General features: G+C 41.2%; 1 pseudogene; it reads left to right on the top strand.

Annotated features, from left to right (window-relative positions):
* The first annotated feature begins 456 nt into the window (after window positions 1-456).
* Window positions 457-2577, top strand: LOC127668501 (sorting nexin-18-like; annotated as a pseudogene).
* Window positions 2578-26963: the final 24386 nt, after the last annotated feature.

Here is a 26963-nt window from a genome sequence, read left to right as displayed (position 1 = left end):
AGAGCCAAGGTCACCCAAGGAAATTAGAAATTGAGTACAGAACTTATGTGCAAACATATAGGTGCTGAGATCAAATAAGTTCTGATTGAATGAGATGTTTTTTGAGTACTGAGCCATGTCTGGAGCCTCACCCCCTGTCTATAAATTAATTTCTACTCCACAGAGCATTGGAGATCAGAATACTTTGTGTCCTCCTCATGTTTTGATCTAGGAACATTTACAAGTGATGACCTGGCCCCTCAGCCTAGTCCTGTACTTATAGTACCACCTCACTTACAACTCTGCTCTGGCTAGCAGCAAGTCGGTCTGGAGATTGGGTTGTGTCTATGTGTACAGGGCCAGCTGTGATATGAAAAAACATAATCTGTGTCTTCACTTAGACCAACAAGCCAGGAGAGGTGAGAATAATAGGGAAGGATCTAATAGATGTGAAGAAAAAGTGTGTGTCTGGGACAGATGTGGAATGGAATGTAAGCATTGCAACAAGGATACTTAGAGATTCACTTTCTGTACTCATCCAGGCACAGACATGCAAAGGGCCAGTGGTAAGAAAACCTTGAGGGGAGGCCCGGGCCCCACCCTGGCCAGAAGCAGCCTGTGCAGCAGTAGCTCCTGCTAGCAGAGGGGATCTGCAGGGAGGGCGAGAGCAGAGCAGGAAGTGGACCTTGTGCTGCCTTCCAAGCTCCTTCCAAGCTCCCTTCCTGTTCAGGGACGCGGATAGTGACCGCTGAGCCCTTGGACTGGCCAGAGCTCGGGGCGCAGGGCCCAGGAACGTGGTGCTGCGTGCCCAGGCGCTCTAAGGCTTTAAGTCGGAGAACCCTGTTGAGATCTCACTGCAGGAGCAGGAGGTGTCGAGCTAGTGCAGCGAGCAGGACATGGAGGGCTGGCTCGAAGGGATCAGCAGCCTCGGCCACTGCGGTCTCCTCCCGTCCTCCTCCATACAGGTGATCTGCATGCCCGAGCCTGGCCCACCGGCAGACTGCGGCCAGGGAGCTCCTCCCGCTCTGCCAACGCGCCGCCCGGCGGCTTTGAGCCTCTGCCTGCTGCGCTGCCTGCTGCCTTCCAGCTGCTGGCAGCTGGCATCGCCAGCTTCCTTCCAGCAGGGGCGCCCTACAGCCGTCTCCCCAGCAGCTCCTCTGTGGTCACCAGGCCAGCCTAGGCAGGGATGATGACTGGGATGACGAGTGGGACGACAGCTCCACGGTGGCCGACTAGCCAGGCGCGCTGGGCAGCGGCGCGTACCCAGACCTCGCAGACTCAGCAGCGGCGGGTGGCAGCGCGGCCAGCGGGTACCTGTGTCCACATGCTCGGACCTGTCGCTGGGCTCACGCGGCGTCTTGGAGCCCCCGCCTCAGCAAGTGTCTGGAGCCAGAGCTCCGCCTCCGTGAGCCTCAACCTCAATCTTTCTCCACCTCTGTCAGGTGGGGCCTGGAGGCCTTGGTGCTGAGAGAGAGGCATCAGACTTCGTGAAGGATGGGGACAAGCTGTGCATGGTGCTGGGTCCCTACGGCCCGAGTGGCAGGAGAGCCCCTACCCTTTCCAGTGCGCCATCTACGACCCCACCTAGCAGACCAAGTTCAAGGGCTGAAGAGTTGCATCTCTCACAAGCTGGTGCCCATGCATACCCAGGTGCCCGTGCACAGGTGCTATCAGCACTTGGACTGGCTGTATGCACACCTGGCAGAGAAATTTCCCGTCATCTCGGTACCCCATCTGCCCGAGAAGCAGGCCACCAGGCGCTTCGAGGGGGACTTCATCTCCAAGCGCAGGAAGGGTCTGATCTACTGGATGAACCACATGGCCAGCCACCCTGTGCTGGTGCAGTGCCATGTCTTCCAGCATTTCCTGAGCTGTCCCAGCAGCATTGATGAGAAGGCCTGGAAACAGGGTAAGCAGAAGGCTGAGAAGGATGAGATGGTGGCTCCAACTTCTTCCTCACTCTGAGCACACCACCTGTCGCAGCCCTGGACCTGCAGGAGGTGGAGAGCAAGATCTACTGCTTCAAATCCTTCCCCAAGGTGGATGACAGCGCGCTGCAGCTCAACCACACTGCCAACGAGTTCGCGCGCGCCCGCAAGCAGGTGTCTGGCTTCAAGAAGGAGCATCAGAAGGTGGGCCAGTCCTTCCTGGGCCGCAGCTAAGCCTTTGAGCTGCATCAGCAGGCCTTCTCCGCGGGTCTGAACCAGGCCATTGCTTTCCCTGGAGACGCCTATGACGCCATCAGCCAACTCTTCGCTGAGCAGCCCAGGCAGGCCATGGACCTGGTCATGGACTGTTAGCACTGTATCAGGGGCACCTGGCCAACTTCCCAGACATCATCCATGTTCAGAAAGGAGCTCTTACCAAAGGAAAGGAGAGTTGGCTACACAGGGAAGAAGGGAAGATGGAGGTCATAAAGCTGATGTCATTCCAGACCGCTGTAACACTATCTCCTTTACCACATTGGCCGAGATTCATCACTTCCATCAAATTAGAGTAAGAGACTTTAAATCACAGATGCAGCAGTTTTTACAACAACAAATAATATTTTCCCAAAAAGTGACCAAGAAGTGGGAAATCCATTTTGTGGAGGAATAAATAGATAACAATTCCTGATATGGTTAGTCTATTATGAGATTCAAATTAGATATAAAAATACCTTTTCTGTGGAGCCTGGAAGTGAGAATCTTTCAATAGAATTTAAATTTTATTTTGCCTTCTTCATATTAAACATCAAATTGGTGACTATAGTTGGTAGACAAACTACTGAGGTCTGAGGCTCATTTAGTAGTCAGACTGATGGACAATTGTGATGTCAATTATCTAAGGCTCATGTCATTTGACACACTGACACATACATTGCCTTTTCTTAGACTTAGTGGCTTCAAAAATATTTTTTGTAATTGTTTGAAAAATTGTAAGGAATAACGTATTTTCACAAACAGATAGATAGATAGATACATAGACAGATAGATAGATAACCACAATAATATATGTGCAACAATATGAGAAATATTTGTCTAAGGCATTAGGATATATATACAACTCCAAAGGTTCTCAGTTTCTAGTTTTTTAAACCTATTCAAAGTGAATGTGAAAAGGACAGCATGTAGATTTCATCAGCACTGTGAACCTTAGAGTCTAATGCATGAAAAAAATCACAGGAATCTTTGAAGCCTATAGAAGAAGACACACACTTATTAGGATTCAATAAAGTTTATGTAGCTAATTTATGTTGAGGTCAAGGGAATAACCAGGTTCTCCTAAAAATTAAATCTAATTAGTTCTCAGGGAGTCCATATATTCTAAAATCCCAAGATTTGCCCAGCTCAAGATAGATTACATATGGATTCCTGGTGGTTAGAATCAAACAAACTAAAAAGATCAAAACCAAAAATAGTATTTAATAAAAAGTAATCTTGTTCAGAGATTAGAGTCATTTCCCTTGCCTACGGGAAAAGAAAATGGCACTCCATTGACTAGTAACTCCTATCAGGATTGTTAATAGCCACACTAACCCTTACTTTTACCTGAACAGGAAGTAAAGTAATTGTTATTCATTTTCCTTAGATTTCCATTCCTTCCCAAACATCTCCATCAGATTCTGCACTAAGATAACTCCCAAAATGTTATAGAAGCACCCTTTGCTTTATGAAGGCAGTGTTTCTCTCACTCCCCCAGGTATGTCCAATATTCTACCTTGATATTGTCTCTTCTCTCTCTTTTTTTCTTTTTTTTTTTTTTACGATGTATTTTAATTTTATTCGATATATTTTTTATTTATATTTCAAATGATTTCCCCTTTTCGGGGCCCCCACTCTCCGAAAGTCACATAAACTCCCTTCCCTCCCCCTGTTCTCCCACCCATCCCTTCCACTTCCCTGTTCTGGTTTTGCCTTATACTGCTACACTGAGTCTTTCCAGAACCAGGGGCCACTCCTCCGGTCTTCTTGTACCTCATTTGATGTGTGGATTATGTTTTGGGTATTCCAGTTTTCCAGGCTAATAGCCACTTATTAGTGAGTACATACCAATCTTTTGAGACTGGGTTACCTCACTTAGTACGATGTTCTCCAGCTCCATCCATTTGCCTAAGAATTTCATGAATTCATTGTTTCTAATGGCTAAATAGTACTCCATTGTGTATATACCACAGTTTTTTGCATCCATTCTTCTGTTGAGGGATGCCTGGGTTCTTTCCAGCTTCTGGCTATTATAAATAGGGCTGCTATGAACATAGTGGAGCATATATCCTTATTACATGCTGGGGAATCCTCTGGATATATGCCCAGGAGTGGTATAGCAGGATCTTTCAGAAGAGACATGCCCAGTTTTCTGAGGAACCACCAGACTGATTTCCAGAGTGGTTGTACCAATTTGCAACTCCACCAGCAGTGGAGGAGTGTTCCTCTTCTCCACATCCTCGCCAACAACTGCTGTCTCCTGAGTTTTTAATCTTAACCATTCTGACTGGTGTAAGGTGAAATCTCAGGGGTGTTTTGATTTGCATTTCCCTGATGACTAATGAAGTTGAGCATTTTTTAAGATGTTTCTCCGCCATCTGAAGTTCTTCAGGTAAGAATTCTTTGTTTAACCCTGTACCCCATTTTTAATAGGGTTATTTGGTTTTCTGGGGTCTAACTTCTTGAGTTCTTTGTATATATTGGATATTAACCTTCCATATGATGTAGGGGTGGTAAAGATCTTTTCCCAATTTGTTGGTTGCCGATTTGTCCTTTTGATGGTGTCCTTTGCTTTACAGAAACTTTGTAATTGTATGAGGTCCCATTTGGCAATTCTTGATCTTAGAGCATAAGCTATTGGTGTTCTGTTCAGGAACTTCCCCCCTGTACCTATGTCCTCAAGGGTCTTCCCCAGTTTCTTTTCTATTAGCTTCAGAGTGTCTGGCTTTATGTGGAGTTCCTTGATCCATTTGGAGTTGAGCTTAGTACAAGGAGACAAGGATGGATGAATTCCCATTCTTCTGCATGCTAACCTCCAGTTGAACCAGCACCATTTGTTGAAAAGGCTATCTTTTTTCCATTGGATGTTTTCAGCCCCATTGTCGAGGAACAAGTGGCCATAGGTGTGTGGGTTCATTTCTGGATCTTCAATCCTGTTCCATTGATCCTCCTGCCTGTCACTGTACCAATACCACGCAGTTTTTAACACTATTGCTAGGTAGTATTGCTTGAGGTCAGGGATACTGATTCCCCCAGAATTTCTTTTGTTGTTGAGAATAGTTTTAGCTATCCTGGCTTTTTTGTTATTCCAGATGAATTTGAGAATTGTTCTTTCTAACTCTATGAAGAATTGAGTTAAAATTTTGATGGGTATTGTGTTGAATTTTTATAGTGCTTTTGGCAAAATGGCCATTTTAACTATATTAATGCTGCCGATCCATGAGCATGGGAGGTTTTTCCATTTTTAATTCTTTAAAGACATAAAAAGGGCAATTCTCTGGGTGTGTTTGTGTGTGTGTGTGAGTGTGAGTGTGAGTGTGAGTGTGTGTGTGTGTGTGTGTGTGTGTGTGTGTGTGTGTGTGTGTGCTTGTTCACATGCCCGTTTCAGCTCTGGATCTCAAGGCCCTCTTGCCTAGATTCTAAGGGTAGTCTCTGGAATGTGACCTTTCACCTAGTTTGTAACAAAGAGCAGTGTCTCAAACTTCTGACTTTTTTGGGTCATTGGAGAGTTAGGATGTATTTTTTATCCTTTCAGGATGAATGGGAAGAGGAACTGTAGGAAGGAAGAACAGGAAAGGGATGAAGACTGCCCAGTAAAAGAAGATTAAAGATAATTTTAAAAGAGAGAGATATATTAAATTCACACTCAAAATTTGTTTATCGTTCAATCCTTTTGGAATATATTGGCTTAAGCCTTGGCTTGTAACAACCACACTAATTAGTGACATTGTGTTATATGGTTGTATAGGAGAATAGGTTTCTCAAAACAGCATGGATTTCTTCTCTAAGTCCACATTGTGTAAGCATAAATTAGGCTGTATCCATCCTGTCTAAAACACAAACATACAGGATGCCTTGGGCAATTTTCATGCCAACATCACAACAACCTTCCTCAAGTTTTTCCTAGTGCTGCCCATTCATCTGCAAGTATCATGATTTCGCTCTTCTTAGTGGATGAATGCTGTTTGATTGTGTAAATGTGACATGTTGTTACTACCTGTTTGTCAGGTGATGCACATCCAGACAGTTTCCATTTTCTAGTTATTATAAATAAAACAGAAATAAACATATATAAGGAAATATCTGTAGTAACATACAGAGTCAATGGCATATATGCCCAATATTGATATAGCTGGATCTTTTGGAACATTTACTTTCTTCCTTTTGGGAAAACACCACAATGAATTTCACAAGGACTCGTCCAGTGTTTACTCTAACCAACAGCAAAAGTCTTTGGTTTTCCCCATCATCTTTGCTATCATTTGCTGCCTTTTTTTTTTTTTTTTACTAATCTTAGACATTATGACTACTGAAGGATAGAATCTCATAACAATTTTCATTTTCATTTCGCTCAGCCCTGACAGAGATTCCCAGATTAAAGCCCTCTCATCAAGTTTCAGAAATGTGTAAGGAAGAGGAGACAAAAATATTTACTCATGCATTCTAATAACAAAAATAAGACACAATCCTTCTTTGTCAATTTTTTCTTATTTCTTTGTCAATTTTATTTCTTATTTCTTTTTTATTATCTTTATTTCTTATGTATCATAAAAGGAGTGGAATTATATGAAATATTATCTGCATACATTAATATTATCATAAACATTTCTATTATATTATAAAATATAGTGACTCTTGACTAATTGACCTGAGGATGGAGAGTGAGTGGAAGCAAGAAACTGAGATTTGTCAAGCTAAAGAACACATGTTATACAACCACACTTTTTTAAACTTCCCATCTCCTAAGCATGCTTTCTGTATTCTATACTGTGTTTTGAATATGCTGGAAGAAAGACCAAAGGGAATAAAGGGATGCCCATAGCCCTCTCAGGATCCAGCCAGAATAGGAATATGAAAAGACAATAGCATCACAGGTTCCATTTAGGCTCACCCGAATCCATATGAGTGAGGAAGAGGAAGAGTCTCAAGATGTTCTCCAAACCACATTATTTTCTTCCTTCCCTCTCTCCATGATTCTGATATTTCTTTTCTTGTATCCACCTAGGGAGCCATTGGTAAAGTGGGAATTTCACAGAACAGCAGTAAGGTGCCTATAGCCTCAGGGACTTGCTTTCTGTCTTGTTGATGGAATGCCCTGTAGAGAGAGGAGATCCTATCTGCTGAGAGAACTCTTTTGGGTCTTTAATTGCCTTGTGAAAAGTTGAGCAGGGCCCTGTTGATACTCTTCATTTAAGTGGATATGATAAAGTACATGAATAATACCTTTCGGAAGTAATCCCATTTGGCATTACATCTTTGTGAGAAGCCATGGGATCCTCCTCAGGAGGGTGTTGAACATCTTCCAATGGGGTTCCTAGAATTTCTGACAAGGTTAACAGCAGGACTGACCTCATGAATCAGCAGGCTGCCTGTGGGGAATTGACAAATAGGCTGAACTATGTGGCACAGCCTCCTCATTGTAGACATTGGTTTTACCTGTCTCAATTAAGTGGATGGGCATTAGTTAAGTTTAAGAAATAGTAAAAAGGAGTGGTCTGACTCTTTATGAGAAGGGAAGTTTTATGACATACAGTAATTGGATACTTCAGGCTGTCTGAAACTTGTGGTGTTCCTCCTGTCACAGCTTATTAAGTACTGACATCTCGGATGTGGTCCGCTATGGTGGACATTTATAATTTGTTTTGTTGTGAGTAAGGGTCTTGTTATATAGACAAAGCTATCATGAAACTATAAATCCTCCTGTCTCCATATGCAAAGTTGTGGAATTATTATAGGTGTGCACTAATGTCCTGAGGTGAGACCTGGCTCCATTTATGAACCTCAACTGGGTTTTTAAAGCTCCAAGCCTTGAACTAGTTTGGTGGCTTAGAAGTTAAAACCATTTGCTCACAAATGTGATGCCCCCAGTAAGTCCTTGTACTAGGAAGGAGAGACAAATGCTACTAAGTAGAAGCATGTGTGCAAACACACACACAGATGCACAAACACACACAAACACACACAAATGCACACACACACGCAAACACACACTAACATACACAGATGCACACACACACAAACACACACACACAAACACACACAGATGCACACACAGAAATTAACAATTTATATAATATTCAGAATATATCATTTTAACTGCTATATGTGATGACTATATACACATAATTTTTATTTTTGTTTGTTTCTTTGTATTTGTTTTGTTATCATCTAAAGTTGCCAAATGCCTATGTGTAGTCACAGAAATTTACAAAATTGAGGCAGAAAATTATAAACTAGAGGTACCCCTAATTAACAAAGAAGATATTTTGCTTGAAAATCACAAGCTGCCATGAAGCTATTTGTTGTCATCTATTAATCTGGGGTATACTGGTGAGTACAGTGAGTGGTTTTGTTTTGATTCTTTCTTGCAGTTTTTAAATCTTAGTCTTAGTTGTTTTATAATAACAATAATTATTATAAATTATCAATAATATCATGAAATTATTATTATTATTATTATCATTATCATTATTATTATTACTATTTAAACATTTTTTATAGTCCAGACTTTATCCCTCTCCTGGTCCAGCCTCTGACTGTTCTACATCCAATACCTCCTCCTTGCTCCCATCTCCAAGAGGGAGATACCCCCAACCTCTACCCCACCAGACCTCCCAATTCCCTGGAGCCTCATGTCTCTTTAGGGTTATGTGCATCTTGGCTGACTGAGTGTAGACCTGGTAGTCCTCTGCTGTATATGTACTGGGGGCCTCATATCAGCTGGTGTATGCTGCCTGGTTTGTGGCTCAGTGTCTGAGAGAGGTCTGGGGTCCATGTAAGTTGAGACTACAGGTCTTCCAATAGGTTTGCCTTCCTCCTCAGTTTCTTCCAGCTTTTCTCTAGTTCAACCAATGGGGTCTTGAATCTATTTCCATTGCTTCAGAAAAATATCTGCATCTGACTCTTTCAGCCTCTTGGTGGGTCTTTCAAAGGGCACTCATGATAGGCCCCCTTTTTGAGCACAACTCAGCATGAGAAATAGTGTTAGGCCTTGCAGACTCCCCTTGGGTGGATCTCAGTTTGGGCTTGTCACTAGACATCCTTTTCCTCAGGATTTTCTCCATTTTTGTCCCTGCAGTTCTTTCAGATGGGAACTCGTCTGGGTCAGAATTTTTTACTGTTGGATGGCAACCCCACCCTTCTACTTGATGCCCTCTTTTTTCTACTGGAAGTGGGATCAACAAGTTCCCTCCCCTGACTCTAAGGCATTTTATCTAAGGTCTGCCCTTTGAGTCCTCAAAGTGAATATTGGCCAAAAAAAAAAAAAAAAAATACAGAATGTAATCCCAAGATAAGGGTTTGTCTATCTTGTTGGGTTTTTTTTTTTTTTCAAGGAACCAGCTCCTGGTTTGTTTGATTCTTTGTATAGTTCTTTTTGTTTCTACTTGGCTGATTTCAGCCCTGTATTTGATTATTTCCTGCTGTCTACTCCTCTTGGGTGTTATTTGCTTCCACAGGAGAAATATTCATTTTGTTTCTTTATTTTATAGGTTGCTATTTGTTGTGTTTACGAGTTATATATGTTTCCTCCTGGCATTTTTAGGGTTAGAGCCAGTGTAGTGGAGGAAATGGCTTCAGAATTTTTTACTTTTCTCATGTAATACATGCTTGATGAAAACATTTTGAAAGCAACCTTGGCAACCACTTATTTTCATATCAACTTTTACAATGGTAGAGAAAAGAGGGAGTATTATTGCATTTTTGTTGCAATCTGAATTTTCTATATATCTTTCTTCATGTTTTGTATATATCTCCGTGGATAATTAAATCTTTAATAAATTAATTGAAATAAATCCAGATAGATATTGGGGCTTTATGCATACTTAAGCCTGAAAATAAAGGCTACTCTGAATTTTAAACATAATACATAAAATATAATTAGATAGAATGTGTGTTTCCAGATTAAGCTCTATTATAATTTCAAACCATCATTCAAGTGTTACTTCCTCAAAAGATTTTGTATCAATTGGCTTGAATATTGGCTGATAAAATATGTTTAAAATTCACAAGGACTCGGCATTACTATTTTATGTATGTGATTTTCTGCACTGTTTTAAAAATGTGACCTTTATATACTCAAAGGATAAGAAGACCTAGAAAGAAACTAGGGAAATGACACAATAGCCACAAACAGCGTAAAGTATCTTGGGGGTGACTCTAACCAAACAAGTGAAAGAACTATATGACAAGAGCTTCAGATCTCTAAAGAAGGAAATCAAAGAAGATCTCAGAAAATGGAAAAATCTTCCATGCTTGTGAATTGGCAAGATTAATATAGTTAAAATCCATTCTTATCTCCTTGTACTAAGCTCAACTCCCTAGTTAAATGCTGGCCTTGGCCATACCTTTGACATATTCCAAAAGGCATAGGCCTCCTTTTGGTACTACTTTGGTTTTTTCTACAGTCATTTCTGAGATGGCCCCACTCACCACAGTTAAAACATTTGAAATCTTGGGTCCTTATCCTTCCACTGGGGCCCCTGCATGTCTATAGAAGGTGGCATGCTCAGGTTCCATGTCTTCCCTCTTAGGCATTTTTGCGAAGATTACCCACATGCATTCCAGAAAACTTTCCAAGTGCCAGGTCTCAGATGGCTAGGATCACCGGGCCATGCCCCCTCCCCACAGCTACAGATTCATATTCATACTCCTGGCCCTCTGGGCACCTTTTCTGGCTCTTCACACACCTGATCGTGATCCACTTTCTTCCCTCCTACTTTATACCACACAGGTTCCGCCTTCCTCTGCCTTCCATGACTATTTTTACCCCTTCTGTGTAGGATCCAAGCATTTTTACCTAGGTTTAATTTTTTATTTAACTTCATTGGGTCTATGGGGTGTGTCATAGGTATTCTGTACTTTTTGGCTAATATTCACTTATCAATGTGTATATACCATGTATTTCCTTTGGGGCCTGGGCTACCATACTCAAGATGATATGTTCTAGTTATAACCATTTGCCTGAAATATTCATGATGTCTTCATTTATAAGAGCTGATTAATATTTCATTGTGTAAATGTACATTTTCCCTATCCACTCCTCAGTCTAGAGACATCTAGTTTTTTTCCAATTTCTAGCCAATATATTGTATTATATTTAGTTTATCCAGTCTTATGTTGAGGTGAAAGATCCACCTGAATTTGAATTTTGTGCAGGGTGATAAATAAAGATCTATTTGAATTCTTCAATAGGTAAATATCCACTTAGGCCAGCATAAGTTTTTGAAGATGCTTTTAGTTTTCTTTTATCCTATTTGAAGGTTTTGGCTTTTTGGTTGAAAATCAAATGTCTCTAAGTATGTGGGTTCATGTCTGAGTCATTGATTCTGCTCCATTGGTTAACCTTTCTGTTTCTGTATCAATACCATGCAATGTTTGTTACTATTCCTCCCTAGTACAGCTTGGGGTCAGGGATGGTGATTCCTCCATAAGTTCTTTTATTGTTCAGGACTGTTTTGACTATCTTAGGGGTTTGCTTGTTGTTTGTTTGTTTTGTTTTGTTTTGTTTTCCATATGAAATTAAAATCTGCTCCTTCAAAGACTGTAAAATATTTTGTGCAATTTTGATGGGAATTGCTTTAAATCTATATATAGCTTTTGGTAAGATTATCATTTTCAGAATGAATACAACCAGTACATGAGCATGGTAGAGCTTTCAATCTTCTAATATCTTCCTTGGTATTTTGTTCAGGGATTACAAGTTCCTGTTATACAGACATTAACCTTGCTTGGTGAGAGTTCCACCAAGATATTTTATATACTTTGTGACTATTCTAAATGGTGATGTTTTCCTAATCTCTTTCTTGGCCTGTTTGTCATGTATATAAAGGAAGGCCATTTCTTTGAGTTAATTTTATATCCAGTCACATTGCTGAAGCTGTTTTTCAGCTGTAGACCATCCCTGGTAGAATTTTGGTGGTCACTTATGTATAAGATCATGTCATCTGCAAATAGTTACACATGACTTCTTTCTTTCCAATTTGTATCCATTTGATCTACCTTTGTTCTGTTATTGCTCTAGCTAGAACTCCATGTACTATTGAATAGATAGAAAAAAAGTTGACAGTCTTGTCTTGTCCCTGATTTTACTGGGACTGAGTCAAGCTTCTCTCCACTTAATTTGATGTTGACTATTTCCTTGATGTATATTCCTTTTATTATGTTTAAGTGTGTGCTTTGAATTCCTGATATCTCCAAACCCTTTAACATGAAGGGGAGTTGGAATTTGTTGAAGACTTTTGCAACATCTAAGGAGATCATCATGTGTTTTTTCCTTTGAGTTTGTTTATATAGTATATTACATTGATGAATTTTCAGATATTGAACCATCCCAGCATCCATGGAATGAAGTCTACTATACTAGATTGTGCTCAATGATGTTTTTGATGTCTTCTTGGATTCAATTTGCAAGCATTTTATTGTGTCTATTGCATTGACATTTATAAGCAAAAAATGGTCTGATGTTCTTTATCTTTTTGAGTCTTCATGTGGTTTATGTATCAGGTTAACTATGGCTTCATAGAATTAGTAACTTAGAGTTTCTTCTGTTTCTAGTTTGTGGACTAGTTTGAAGAGTATTGGTGTTAGCTCAGTTTTAAAAGTCTAGAACTTTGTACTATGTTGATCTGGATCTGGGCTTTTCTGTGTTTAGAGGCTTTTAATGATTGCTTCTATTTCCTTAAGGGTATGGGACTGTTTAGATAATTTATATGATCTTGGTTCAACTTTTATAAGTGTGATAAGTCTAGAAAGCCCTCCATTTTATTTACAGGCTTTTGAAGTAAGACCTTGTGATTTTTTTAAATATCCATGGTTTCTACTGATATGTCTCCCTCTTCATTTTGGATTTTGTTAATTTGGTTATTGTGTCCTTAGCCTTTAACTAATTTGGCTAAGGATTTATCTATGTTTTTGATTTTCTCAAACAACAAATTCTTTTTTTTTATTTGATATATTCTTTGTTTACATTTCATTTGATTTTCCCTTTCCTGGATCTCCCCTCCCAAAAGTCCCATAAGCCCTCTTCCCCCCTCCCCCTGTTCTCCAATCAACCCCTTCCCACTTCCCTGTCCTGCAAACAAGCAATTCTTGGTTTTGTTGATTCTTTGTATTGTTCCCTTTGCTTCTAATTGATTAATTTCAACCCTGAGTTTGACTATTACCTGGTGTACACTACTCTTGAATATGTTTGTTTCTTTTGTTCTAGAAGTTTCAAGTATGACCTGAACTTCCCAGTTCTCCCCAATTTCATTATGAAGGCACTTAGTGCTTTGAATTTTTCTGTTAGCACTGCTTTCATAGTTTTTGATAATTTTGGCTAGGTTGCACCTTCATTTTCATTGAATTCTAGAAAGTCTTTAATTTCTTTTCACATTTCTTCACAGACCAAATGATCACTAAGTAGAAAGTTGTTCAATTTCTATGATCATGTGGGCTCTTTGATTTCTCTGTTGTTGTTGAGGACCTACTATCCATGGTGATTTGATAAAATGAAAGGGGATATATCAATGTTGTATCTAGTGAGGCTCATTTTGTGTTTGTTTATATAGTCAGTTTTGAAAAGGGTTGTATAAGGTGCTGAGAAGAAGGTATATTCTTTTGTTTTAGGTGAGAAATTGTAAAGATAACAGCATTTAGTTCAAAACTTTTGTTAATTTCATTTTGTCTTCATTTAGTTTCTATTTTGGTGATGTGCCCATTGGTGAAAGTGGTATGTTAAAGCATCCCACTATTATTGTATGGGGTTCAATGTGTGTTTTGAGACCTGGTAAAGATTTTTTTTTAATAAACATTTGTATGCTTGTAATTGGGGTATAGATGCTCAGACTCGAGACTTCGTCTTGGTGAGTTTTCCCTTTGATGAGTATGAAATGTCCTACGCCATCTCTTTTGATTACTCTAGTTTGAAAGTCTACTTTATATAGTATTTTAATTGCTACTTCAGCTTGTTTCTTGTTCCCGTTGGCTTGTAACATCTATTATTCCTAATGAAGAGTCCTAGCAATGGGTGGTATGGAATCTCAACTGGTCATCTTTTGCAGCCAGTCAAAGCTTCTATTGGTGGGACCAGACTGCATTCAATAGAGCTGTTGGCTAAGAGGGTCCCATGGACATCCCCAAACAACCCAGGCTAATGCTAATACAAAAGGTTGCTCTCCACCAACTGACAGCAGGACCCCATTGCTGAGGACAACACCTGTACAACTGATTGAACATGGAGAAATCAAGCTGGTATGTATCTGGGATCTTCCCTCCTATGTTCTAGTCTCTTTGGTATGGGAACGTGTTCTGCAGGCTACTGAAAGAGAAATAAAACCAATCCAGCCACCGAACCTCTGGCCTATAATCTGTCCTGCCTATAAAAATATATATATAACTTGTGGGAGTAGCCAATCAAGGTCTGATTTGATCGGTGACCCACTTCTTGAGAAGGAACCCATACCCAACACAGCTCAAGTGACCAAGAATCAAAAACTAGATAGTGGAGAGATCTGGGGTAAACTCAAACATTACTGGAAAAATCAATAAAATGACTTCTAATGATAGTCTGCTATACTTGTAGATAAATGTCTTGTCCAGTCATCATCAGAGAGGCTTCTTCTGTCAGCATATGGGAACAGATGCAGAGACCCACAGCCAGACATTATGCAGAGAGAGTGTCTAAATTGGAGGTCTCCATCGAATCTCTCCTCTCAGGTGCAGAGAACATGGAGGACACCATGAGAAAAGGCCCTTGGAAACAATCGAGTAAGGCACATATGATCTCACAGAGACTGAAGCCGGAAGCACAGGGGCTACACATGCCTGCAAGAGGTCTTTTGCATATATACTATTGCTATTAGCTTAGTGTTTTTATGGGACTCCTAACTGTGAGAATGAATGGGTCTCTGACTCTGGTACCTGCTCTTAGGATTCTTTTCTTCTTGTTGGGTTGCTGTGTCCAAGGTTGATATGGTAGTTTTTGCTTCATCTTATTATATTTCATTTTGTCAAATATTTTATTTGGTGGTTGTCTTTTGGAAGCCTATTCTTTCCTAATTAGAGACAGAAATGGAGTAGATGCAGTGGGGAGGAGCTGAGAAGAGTAGAGAGAGGGTAAACTATAATAAGGATATGATTAAAGGTATGAGAAAAGAATCTGTTTTCTGTATAAGAAAAAAAAATGAGCAAAACCAAAGACTTGCTTTGCTGAGTATCATAAACATTAATGGATTATTAAGGGTAAGGACAAAGTCTGATACCACACATGATACTGTATTTCAGAAGAAAATACTGTATTTCAGAAGAAAATTTGAATAGTGAAGAATTGTTAAGAGTATAGATGCTCACAAATGGCTTCTCTAAATATAATGAATAGATGTATGGAAAGTGAGCAAACTACCTTATTGCAAAGGAGGTATGACACCAGACTCATGGCCCTTGGCTTGATTTTATTGCTTTAGAGAGCATGTTAATTCTTTTGAATCAACTTTAACTTTTGACTCTATAAAGGTGTTTCAAAAAGAAATGAGAAAGTATTCTGTCCTTCCCTGTCAAATGGAGTTGAGTTTCAGGAGCACAAGAGGCTGAAACTCCAGGGCTTGTGAAATCAGAGGCTGAATGAGTTTAAACCACAGAAGCTCTGGAATCTTCCAGACCCTAGCAGGGAAAGTGTCACCAAATAAACAAAATAGGTGCACATTAGGCTGGTGGGAACATTTAAAATCTGTGTGGTACACAGATCTGATAGAATGCTCCCCTCTTTTTATTTTAAACTGTCCAGTTGATTTACATAAATATGCTACATCTTTCTGTGAAGGAGATTGGTCAGAATGACCTGTGTCTGAATTTTAATTACACTGGGGCTTTCTAGGGGCATTTCACATTGAGTGTTCTTGTCCAGTCAGTAACTCTGCTTGACAACTCTATTTTACAGGGAACAATTTACTGGGTCTGACACTTCAGTGGCAGCATCTAACGTTATTGTCTAAGAGCTCCATTTTCTTTTTGCACTTAATTTTTCTCTGAAGTCAGAGAAGAAATGCATTAGTGGCAGTTCTGATGAGGTGAAGCTCTGGAACCTGGTTTCATTGTTTTCTATTCTGTGTATTTTTCTGGGCTGCACTGCTGCCACAGATGATCTGTGCTATCTTTCCAGTAGGTTGTGTGAAGATGGCAGGCAACTGGATGCATTACAGGTGCATAGCAAACTCCTCAAGAGTGATCCACAACTTGACAGGGTCTGATGGACGAGTTGGTCCTCAGAATCCCAATTTTTTACCCCTTCAACCTATGATAACTTGATGACTGACCAGAACAGAAATGAATTGGAGAGAAAGCCCTCAAAGCCGGGCTTTGGGGACTAGGGTGAAAGGAAGGCAACAGATTCTGACCCACAGAGTTTTGAGTTACCCTTTAGACATTTGTTGGAACTATGGTGTGTTCAATACTACTCTAAACTCTGGGAATGTAGAGACTAAACAAAATATCTGAAAACCAAATGAAAGCAATCAAACATCCAACCAAACCAAACAAAATTAACCAACCCAACCAAGCAACTGGCCAACCCCAATCAATCAACCAAATAATCAAAAAAGTCAACCATCCATCCAACCAAACCAATCAACCAACAGCCAACCAACACACTAACAACAAACTAACAAACTCAAATAAACTAACCAATCAAACCAGCCAACCAACCAACAGAACTAAGTAAACCAATCTACCAGCCAACAAACCAACCAAACCAACCAACCGAACCAACCTACTAACTAAACTAACCATCCAAACCAGCCAACCAACGAAGCAACCAAACCAGTCAACCAAACAACCAAATGAACTAACCAACCAAACCAGACAACTGACCAAAGGAATCAATCCAATCAACTTACCAACCATCCAAAACAACCAAACAAACAAACCAGACAACTAACCAAATAAACCATCCAAATCAGCTAACTAACCAAAGTAACCAAATCAACCAACCTATCAAACAAGCAACCTAACCAACCAACCCAACCCAACCAACCAACCAATCCAGTCAACCAACGGCGCCAATCAAAGACACCCTCCTACCACCACTAGCATCCTCTGCGCACCCACCCCTGCCCACACACACATAAAAATTTAAAGCATCAAACTCCCTGCCCTCATCAACAAAGATAATGTCTAGTAGCAAATACTTGGGAAGTAAATGGATGTCTGGATTTAGGCAGTGACAGCAGGGGTGACAGCTGGGGGCAGACACAGCTTCCCATTTTGTAATACTATAATACTGTTAAGCACTGCCTTAACCCAAATTGATTTCACTGACTATTAAGATTCCATGCTTTTTGTCTGACAAATGTCACACTCGTGGTCACGCATTTGTACTTTATTTAGAATGCCAGTTTAAAGGGTTGCAAGAAAGATAAAGGACTAGTGTGCCTTTGTGGGTAAGTTCTGGGAAGGATTACCTCTGAACAGAGTGGTAATTGATTCCCATGAAGAAGTAAGGAGAGAGTCCTGATACTGGAAAGGATTGATCTAGCATTGGAGGGGAGTATCAGGACAGAGAAAAAAGAGAGAGGTGATTGGAGAATGGGTGGATAGAAGAAGGTTTATGGGACATATGGGGAGAGGGGAACTGGGAAAGGGGAAATCATTTGGAATGTAAACAAAGAACATAGAAAATAAAAATATAATAATAATAGTAATAGTAATAATAATAATAAAAACCTCTCTAAGAAAGCTGCCAGATGGCACTGGTAAGGTGCAGATGGGCAGAACCATTTGCCCCACCCCCATAGGCAGGACTATCCAGGTTACCCCTCACCCCTTGGGCTTGTTCGCGAGGAAGTGGGGGAGTTTCAGTCTCTTTCCAGACAGCATGATTACACACCCAAATTTTCTGACACCTCAAACACGCCGAGGTCAGATTGTCTCCACACAACCAGACTGTCAAAGGCACGAGCCTGGTGGTTGGGAGAACTGGCTACTCTGTAAGGTGGGGAGTGGCTGTGGGCTGCCCCTGTGCCAGGTCTGCTCAGCCGGGGTCTAGGGAGAAACACTGGCAAGGAAGAAGCAGTTCTCAGGACCGTGACATGCAGAAGTCACCAGAAGGTGGGACAGTGCTTCACACTCTTCTAATGCCCAATCCTCCTCCTGGGGACAGTCAGTGGGGACTAGTCTGAGCCACCTTCTCATGTCCTTTCACATTTCCCTCTTCTGTAGCCACTTCTGTCCTGGTCACACTGCGGCTGCCTTGGGCCATCCCTGTTTCGCCCCTGTGATGGGTGGGCAGCTGTCCCCAGAGACAGCATAGAGTCGGAGTGGCGGGTGTCTGTAAACAGAAGCAGTGCTGTGGACATTTTGAGCTGTATGGTCACCAACTCCATCTGTGGCAGGAAGGCGAGCTCCACCAGTTGCGAGACAGGCACTGCTCTTCTTTGGTGCCCGGTTGGTGGCATTGGGTGGAGACTGCTTGGAAGGACTGAGCCTAAGAAAAGGAGGAAGAGAGGCAGGGTGTTGGGGATGGGGACTTGGTGACAGTGCCAGGGAGCCTGTGAGCTGCGGACTTGGAGCAACTTCTCCTGGGCATGCGCTGAGGGGTGGTGGGCAGAGCATGAACTGCTAGCCAGGAGCCAGGAGCCCTGAGCTGTGAGCTGGGAGACTCAGCTGGAGCCCTGAACAGCTACCACCCTCCGGGTTCCCAGCCCCGGGTGCTGAGCTGGCCTCTATAAATAGCAGGTTCCAGCTTCTGCTTGGGCATTCAGGCTTTCACTGGGGAACGCAGGAAAGTCACCCTGAAAAGTGTCTGCTGCTGCTATAGCCCCCTACTCAGCCTCTGCAAAAGGTAACAGCCTGCCTGGGATTCTGGGGCATTTGTGGGTGTTTCTTTTGTTTTTTCTTTTTAAATTTAAAATTCTCTCCTTCAAGCTAGCTTAGATACTGATTGACACTTGTTGTGTGCAAGGTACTCCGCTAGGCTATGTTCTGTTTATAGCAGTGAATAACAAAGATGGCTGCTTTCCCCAGGCTCTCAAACATATCAAGCTGAAAAATTGCTCCTGTAGAAGCTTATTAATGTTATTAATATTAATGTTATTAATATTAATGAGGAGTGGCTCATTAGGTCAAGGTGGCTTATGTACAACAGTGAGGACTGACAGAGTTTGTATGCCTGGAGCCCATGTGCAAGCTAGACACATAGAGTAATTGTCTACAACCCCAACACTACTTGGGAGATGGGAGGCAGAGACTGAATCCCCAGACCCCATGGTCCAGCTAGCCTGGCATACACAGCAGAAAATTTACCATATGACCCTGCCTCCAAAATGGTGGAACATGAAGGCAGATACTCCAGGTTGTCCTCTGATTTTCAGATGTACATTGTGGCATGCACCAGCATATGAATACACATCACACACACACACATACACACACACACACACACACACACACACACAGACACGCGCACACACACTCATACACACACACACACATTCATGCAAAACACTTATGCTTATATAACCAAGAAAGACATAATTATTTTTAATATCTTGACTGAAAATATGCCACAGCAATAGGGACACAAAAGATATGGAAGTAACCAAACAATCTGAGTTCAGGCCATGTCATATGAGATGGAACCCCCTGTACATGTTACAACAGGGATAGAAAAGTAACCTGGCAATCAGAAGGCAAGGGATTCTATAGAGTCACACAGCCCAAAAATCTCACACCAAAGTTTATTTGGGAAGGAAAAACCCAGAGGGCTGTGTGGAGAGAATATCTTCTATCTGTATGGATGAGGCACCTGTCAATTAAAATCTGATGGCCTATAGCTTAGGCACAATGTAGGAGGCGGGCATACAGGAGGCAGAAAGAATTCTGGGAGAGTGCCGGGTGGAAGATGTGCCTGGGAAACTGTGAAAAAACAGGCCCATGTTAGCTGAGCAAAGGTAAACAGACACACAGCTGAATATCAATTAGAATAAATGGATTAATTTTTGTTATGATCAAGTCAGAAATGAGCCTAACTATATGATGAGTGTATTTATAAATATATTTTGAGTTTGAGTATTCTTCCTGGGAGAATGGGGCTGGGAGAAAGAACCGAACTTAACTTCCTCTGGTGCATCTGCCTCTGCTCAAATGCAAAGCAGCAAAGAATTTAATACACAACAGGGATATAAACCTGTTCGTGGGGTTGGGCACAGAGCTTTCCAGGGTAGGGATGGCTGCGATTTTGACTTCTGTGCTTGGGCTACTCTGTAAGGATGGAGTGTGGATGGGGAGACTGAGGCTGGCCTGTAGGGCAGTTAGAGTGTTCTCTCTGTGGAACCTGGCAGTTGGAGGTGCTCAGGGGGGAGGGGCTTAGCCACTCCTGAGCCTCAAGGGATTTACGTACATCAGACCCTGCTTAAGTGACCAAGAAAAGGAAACTAGATATTCAGAATACAGATGAATACAAGGGACCTGTCCTCAGGACAAAAATCTATAGGAAGATTGGCAAGGTTTCCTATCTCCTATTTTCTCTTTCAGGTCCTCACATGCAGCCCCAAGATTTCTCTAGAAAACTCATTCAGTGCCCACAACTTGAATACTATTATGTTTTCTTTGCTGCAAATCAGGGAGAGCTAATAGCCGAGGAGAAAGTCTGTATGCACTTTGTTAAAATGTTCCATGTTCTCTATCTCTTGGTGTCTTGGGGATTTCAGTCACAATAATCTTCCAATAAACTCTAAAGTTTTGCATCCCCATGGTTTCTCTGTCCAAGTCCCCAGCTCAACTCCCTTGAGGGACCTGACTCAAGTCTGAGCAAACCTAGGGTATCTCATGAGCAGGTACAAAGTTATAGAGTACCATGTTTATATACTTCTACTTTTCTTGCTTGTACAGAAGACTTTCTGTGTGTGAATATTTCAACAACATGTAGGTATATGCATTCCTGATGAGAGCTGAGAATACCAGAGGAAATTATAACTAGAGTACAACGACTTGTGAGCCAACATATGGGTGCTGAGATCAATTATGATCCACAGATTTAGTGCTGTTCTTTTTAGCACTGAGCCTTGTTTGGAGCTCCATTTACCATCTTTAAAGTAAGTGGTGCTCTGGAGAGGATTGGAGATCAGAATGCTTTGTTTACTCCTCATCTTTTCATCTAGGAGCATTTAAAAGTGATGATCTGGACCCTTAGCCTGGTCTTTTACTGATATTACCACCTCACTTAAAACTCTGCACTGGTCTGCAACAATTTGGGCTCAGGGTTGAGTTGTATCCGTGTCTACAGGACCAACTGTGATATGAAAAGACATAATGTCTCTCTTTACTTAAACCAACAACAAGAAGGATAAGAGAGCATACAAGGGAAGGATATAATAGAAGTGAAAAACAGAGCTTGTCTAGGACACATGTGGAATGGAATGTGAGCATTGCAGGAAGGACACAGATGCACTTCCTGTACTCATCTCCCCAGAGACACCCAAGAAGCCAGTGGTAAGAAAGCCTTGCACTGTAGGGATGGGACAGCCATTAGTGTGGCTTCCATGTATTATCCATTTGCTGAGTGTTGACTTGTGGAAATAATCGAGAACTCATTATTATCAGATAGCAATGGTTAGTGAGCCCTGGCTTCTCTTGGGGATCCAGTAGCAACCATTATGAACACATGATATTCATTCCTGTCATGCTAAATTCACACACTTCTAGGCAACCTTGAAATAACCAGCTCCGTTCATAAATAACAATTCACTATTGCTTTCAGCTTTACACCATCCTAGACCAGGTCCTAGGACCAAAGGGTCAACAGGTTAATTTAGGAGACTGGATGTCTGGGCAACTGAACTCTTACATTGCATGTAATCTGGGACTCTGAATAGACTTCAAAGCCCAAGCTGAAGACCATAAATCTTAAGGAAAAGGGAGGATCCACTGGAGAGAATACAGCAAGGTTCTATTAGCTGCTATTGATTATGATCAAAGAAATTCAGTGTCAGGTGTGAGAAATCCACTATGTACTTTTATTTGGGGAAGCCTAAAGCTACATAAACAATATAAGCTAGTACTAATTCTCTTGGTTACAGACCAGAAGTAGATGGTAAGACCCTACTGTTTAAGACATCACAGTTCAGTCTTGGCAGATAGAGAAATGATCTGAGACTGGCAAACGTCTTCCCTGCTGCCTAGCATTCTCTGTGCAGTATGGTGCTATGCGTAGTGTTGGGAGAAAAGTCATTTCTGACAAGCAGTGAATTCTTTTTGCTATAATGCTGACCTGATAGGAAGGATATGCTTATAGATGCAGTCATGGAACTATTGGTATAATAATAACCAACAATTTCTGGTTGAATTTTTGGCCATTTCACAGGATGGAATCCATGCCTGAAGCTCTAAATCTCATCCTTTTCTTATTTTGAGCTTTAATACATTTTATTTTATTTTTTATTGAACATATTCCTTTATATTTCAAATGTTATATACCTTCCTGGTTTCCCCCTCCTGGAAAACCCCCAACCCATCCTCCCAACCCCTGCCTCCAAGAATATGCTCCTCCACCAAACCACTCCCACTACCCCCACTAGATTTCCCCACACTGGGCCCTCTATTGAGCTTTCAAAGGACCAAGGACCTCTCCTGCGACTGATGATCAACAAGGCATTCTTTTGCCACATTTTTGGCTGGAGCCATGTGTACTCCTGGGTTTATGGCTTAGTCTCTGGGAGCCCTGGGGTGTGTGGTTGACCAAATCGTCATTCTGCCCATGGGGCTGCAACCCTACCCCACTTCCTCCAGTCCACCCTCCAACTCCTCCATTGTGAACCTCATGCTCAGTCCAATGGATGGCTGCTAGTTTTCTCATCTGTATCTGTCAGGGCCCCTCTAGAGACAAGCACAACAGGCTCTAAATCTCATCCTAATCCCATACATTGACCAAGAGGAAACAAACAAATGCTATTTTGGACATGTCAGTCTCCTTCCTGAATGTGGTTATGTCCATAGATTAGTGCTACTTTTCCCATTGGTCAGAGAAACTCCTTTTGCATCTGTTAATGTATAGATTTATTTACTCCTTATATTGTAGAGACTAAATGTTGAGTGTTTGATCCCAAATAAGTAATTTATAGAACACAGGTAAACACCAGACCTCACCACTCAGAGGGCATGGTGTAACATAACCCAGAAACAGTATAATAGATGGAGGATGGGGAGTATTACTGTGTTAACCTCTCTTCTGGACAGGGCAAGCCATTGTATTCATAAAAGCCCAGCAGCTGTGTTTACTTCCACTCTAGCTTTTAAAAGTAAAGGCTTTTCAGTATTCTATCATGCATATGAAAGAAGCTCCTGCTCTAGCCTTAGCAGACGAGCTATTAATAGCAACTGTTTGGGGGTATGAGGTGGGATTTTGCCCAGAATTTATAGGATGTCACAAGAAGATGTGCAAGACACCCTGATTAAACAAGGCAGGTTTTTTAAATGATACAGGCTCACTTGGCTTCTAGGAAGACAGCCCTTGCAACCATGCCTGACAAGAAGAGTTTGATCTTGGGATCCCACATGATTGTAGGAAATACCTGATGCCTGAAAGTGCTCCTTAACTCCAGAGAACATCTAGCATAGGTGTTTCTCAGGATAGAAACACACAGTAAACACATATAGAGAAACAAACACTCATGTACAGAGAGGGGGAAAGAGAGGGAGGGAGGGAGGGAGGGAGGGAGAGAGAGAGAGATGTGCATTTCTTTTTTTATATTTTTATATTTTTTATTCTTTGTTTACATTCCAAATGATTTCCCCTTTCCCAGATCCCCCCTCCCCATATGTCCCATAAACCTTCTTCTCTCCACCCATTCTCCAATCACCTCCCTCCTTTTTCTCTGTCCTGATACTCCCCTCCAATGCTAGATCAATCCTTTCCAGGATCAGGGCCCTCTCCATACTTTTTCATGGGAGTCATTTGTTATGCTATTTGTGCCTTGGGTAGTCAGAGCTTCTGGGCTAATTAATATCCACTTGTCAGAGATTGCATTCCATGTGTATTCTTTTGTGACTGGGTTACCTCACTTAGGATGATATTTGGAAGATCAAACCATAGTAGGAGAGACTTTCCTCTTTTTTTAATTGGGGAAGCGTGCAAGAGGGCAGCGAGGACTAAATGTCATCAAGATACATTGTAGATCACTCTCACATGGAAATCTGTTAATGCATAGCCTTATTTACTCTCTGAGTGGTTGCAAACAAGTGCTGAGCCAATGTGAAAGGATAAATGTCAAAGTTTCCAGCCATAGTACCCAACAAGTCTTTAATCACAGCACCTGGGAGGCAGGAACAGATTTTTTTTCTAAGTTCCCTGTCAGCCTGGACAACATAAGTACTATCGGGACTTCAGGACAGACATTGTTTCACACAGAAATCCAGTCACAAGGAAAAAGAAGGGAGAAGGAAAAGGTGGAAAGGAGAGAAAAGAGAAATAAATAACCAGGACAAGGTTGTCCACCATCACCTGCCAATCCTATTTCCCGACAGTCAGGCCTCTCATTTAACGTGCTTTTGTGAAACAGGAATAGGCACAAGACTCGAGAGTTTGAATCAAAGTTAACTTTTACTATAGAATTAAAATAACTTTTTAAAGAAACTAGGAATCTCTTTGAGCATTCAATTATGTAAATAAAAGAAGGGATTCTGTGAAATTTTAGGGAAACATCAATGTGTTCTGATTAGCTTCATTTGTGCACAGGGCCAAAGTCAGAGGCATTGAAGAGAATAGTTGTCCACCCTCAGGTCGTAGTGAGCTTCTTTCTGCCAGTCTGTCAACAACAGTGAGTTTGTCGTGTCATCCCTTGTTCACGACAGTAACTTTGTGTGAGGTAGACACAAACTCTATCCTCAGTGGACAAGTCATTAACAATTCATGGAAATCACATGCTGTAGGAAACATGTTCAGGCAAGGTCTTTACTGTCTCTAGGCCAGATAGATTTTCCTGGTATATTATGATGTGTTTTGTGGCTAGATTGGTCAGTCAGGAATATGACCATCAGGACAACTTGGTTGCAGGACTGGACAAACTGGAGCAGGTGACATGGTGTATGAGGAGTGGAGAAAGTCTTCCTTTTCCTATTTATTTTAAATAAATGTAAGAACTTCCACAGGGCTATAGTCATCTCCTCTTGTCTTCCAGGGTTTGAGAGGTGGTCACTGTGTTACCAAAGTTCTTTTCACATCTATGATGAACTGCAAATTCAATATGCAGTGAAAATCAAAGTACAGCTGTCACTACTTCAATGGTATAAGCCTCAATTGGCATCGACAAAAGTGCTTCTGGGAGGCTACCAGAAACACTAGCATCTTTTCCTGGAAATACATCTTTTTCAGTTTCCCATGATGGGGTACCAGACTCTAATGAAGAGTGTCATGTGGAGAAACATCATATTATGCAGTTTGTATTAGAAACTGAATATTGGTGTAGACTCATCTCAGATTAAAGTCAACCCAAAAGAAAGTAAGTTTCTCTTGAGTCAGAAAATTCTCTTAATTATTCAAAAATCAATTTGTTATTCAGGGTAACATTTTGAGTAGATGAAAAATGTAGACCAATATCTGGGACCATTGAGATGTGTCTCTTTGGCAGTAGGTTATTGTTGGAACTGCAATCTGTCCCATATTGACCCTGCATCAGGTAAGGCAGACTAGATTTGGGTGCACTGGAGCCTTACACGCATACTGGTGCATGGCCAAAAATTTTGTCTTAAGTTCTTAATAAATATGCTATATAAAATAATTAATTTCTAATTGCTATGAACTCGTCATAAACCATTCTATCTTTAAATAAAACTTATATAGACTATATTTATATATAAAACTATATATAACTATATATATATAACTGTATAATTATATAACTATATAACTATAACTATATCATACACACACACACACACACACACACACACACACACACACATATTTCCTTCTGGGCACTGTATATGATAATAGTATGCCTTCCATTCACACCAGTGCTCATAAATGACATAGATACAATATGCATGACATAGAAACAACATGCATAACACCCATTGAGCAGATATTTACACTACACTACATACATATATGTAATACATTCGCATATATAAAACACACAGAGACATATATAGGTGCATGTGCAGACACACACAAACATACTTAAACTTTCACACACACATACTCCCACAACAGAAGGTAAGTGAGATTTGATTCCTCTCAAATATGTGACAGTTACCTTGATGTTCCAGATGGTGACATGACTGCAGTCCTGCAATTGGAGAAAAGGAAATGTTGATAAGTCATGGAAAACTCCCATTTTGAAACAACTTAAACATTTTATATTATACTAAAGGAGAGTCTCATGTGATCTAGGCTACACCATATATCCTAGAGAGCACAGAAGGATCTTGGAATTATCCTCCTGACACCTACTCTCCAGTGCTGTGTTAAAGGCAAGCAGCACCTTGGCAGATTCCAGAAGTGCTGGGAACTGGATCCAGGGCCTAAAGCTTGAAAAACAAGCACTCTCCCTACTGAGCCTTGTCCCCAACCTCTAATATAAAAAGCTCACTGTAGGGCAATAGTTCTCAGCCTAGAGAGTGTGATTGCAGTGTTGGTGGCAGCTATGGGAAAGGGTGTAGGGACCAGTACTCCTACATAGTTCTCAGAGTCAGTGTGTCACCACCACGTACCTTGGCACATTTTATCCAGAGTCACTTGCAAAATATTGCTTTATTACAAGGACCAGTAAGTGCAGTGTCATATTGGAGTCATGATATAAATCACGTAGTAAAAGTTACCTAATAATTTTTGAG

This window comes from Apodemus sylvaticus, chromosome 18 (assembly GCF_947179515.1).
Source record: "Apodemus sylvaticus chromosome 18, mApoSyl1.1, whole genome shotgun sequence".
NCBI lineage: Eukaryota > Metazoa > Chordata > Mammalia > Rodentia > Muridae > Apodemus > Apodemus sylvaticus.
This window is presented reverse-complemented; position numbering and strand designations above follow the sequence as displayed.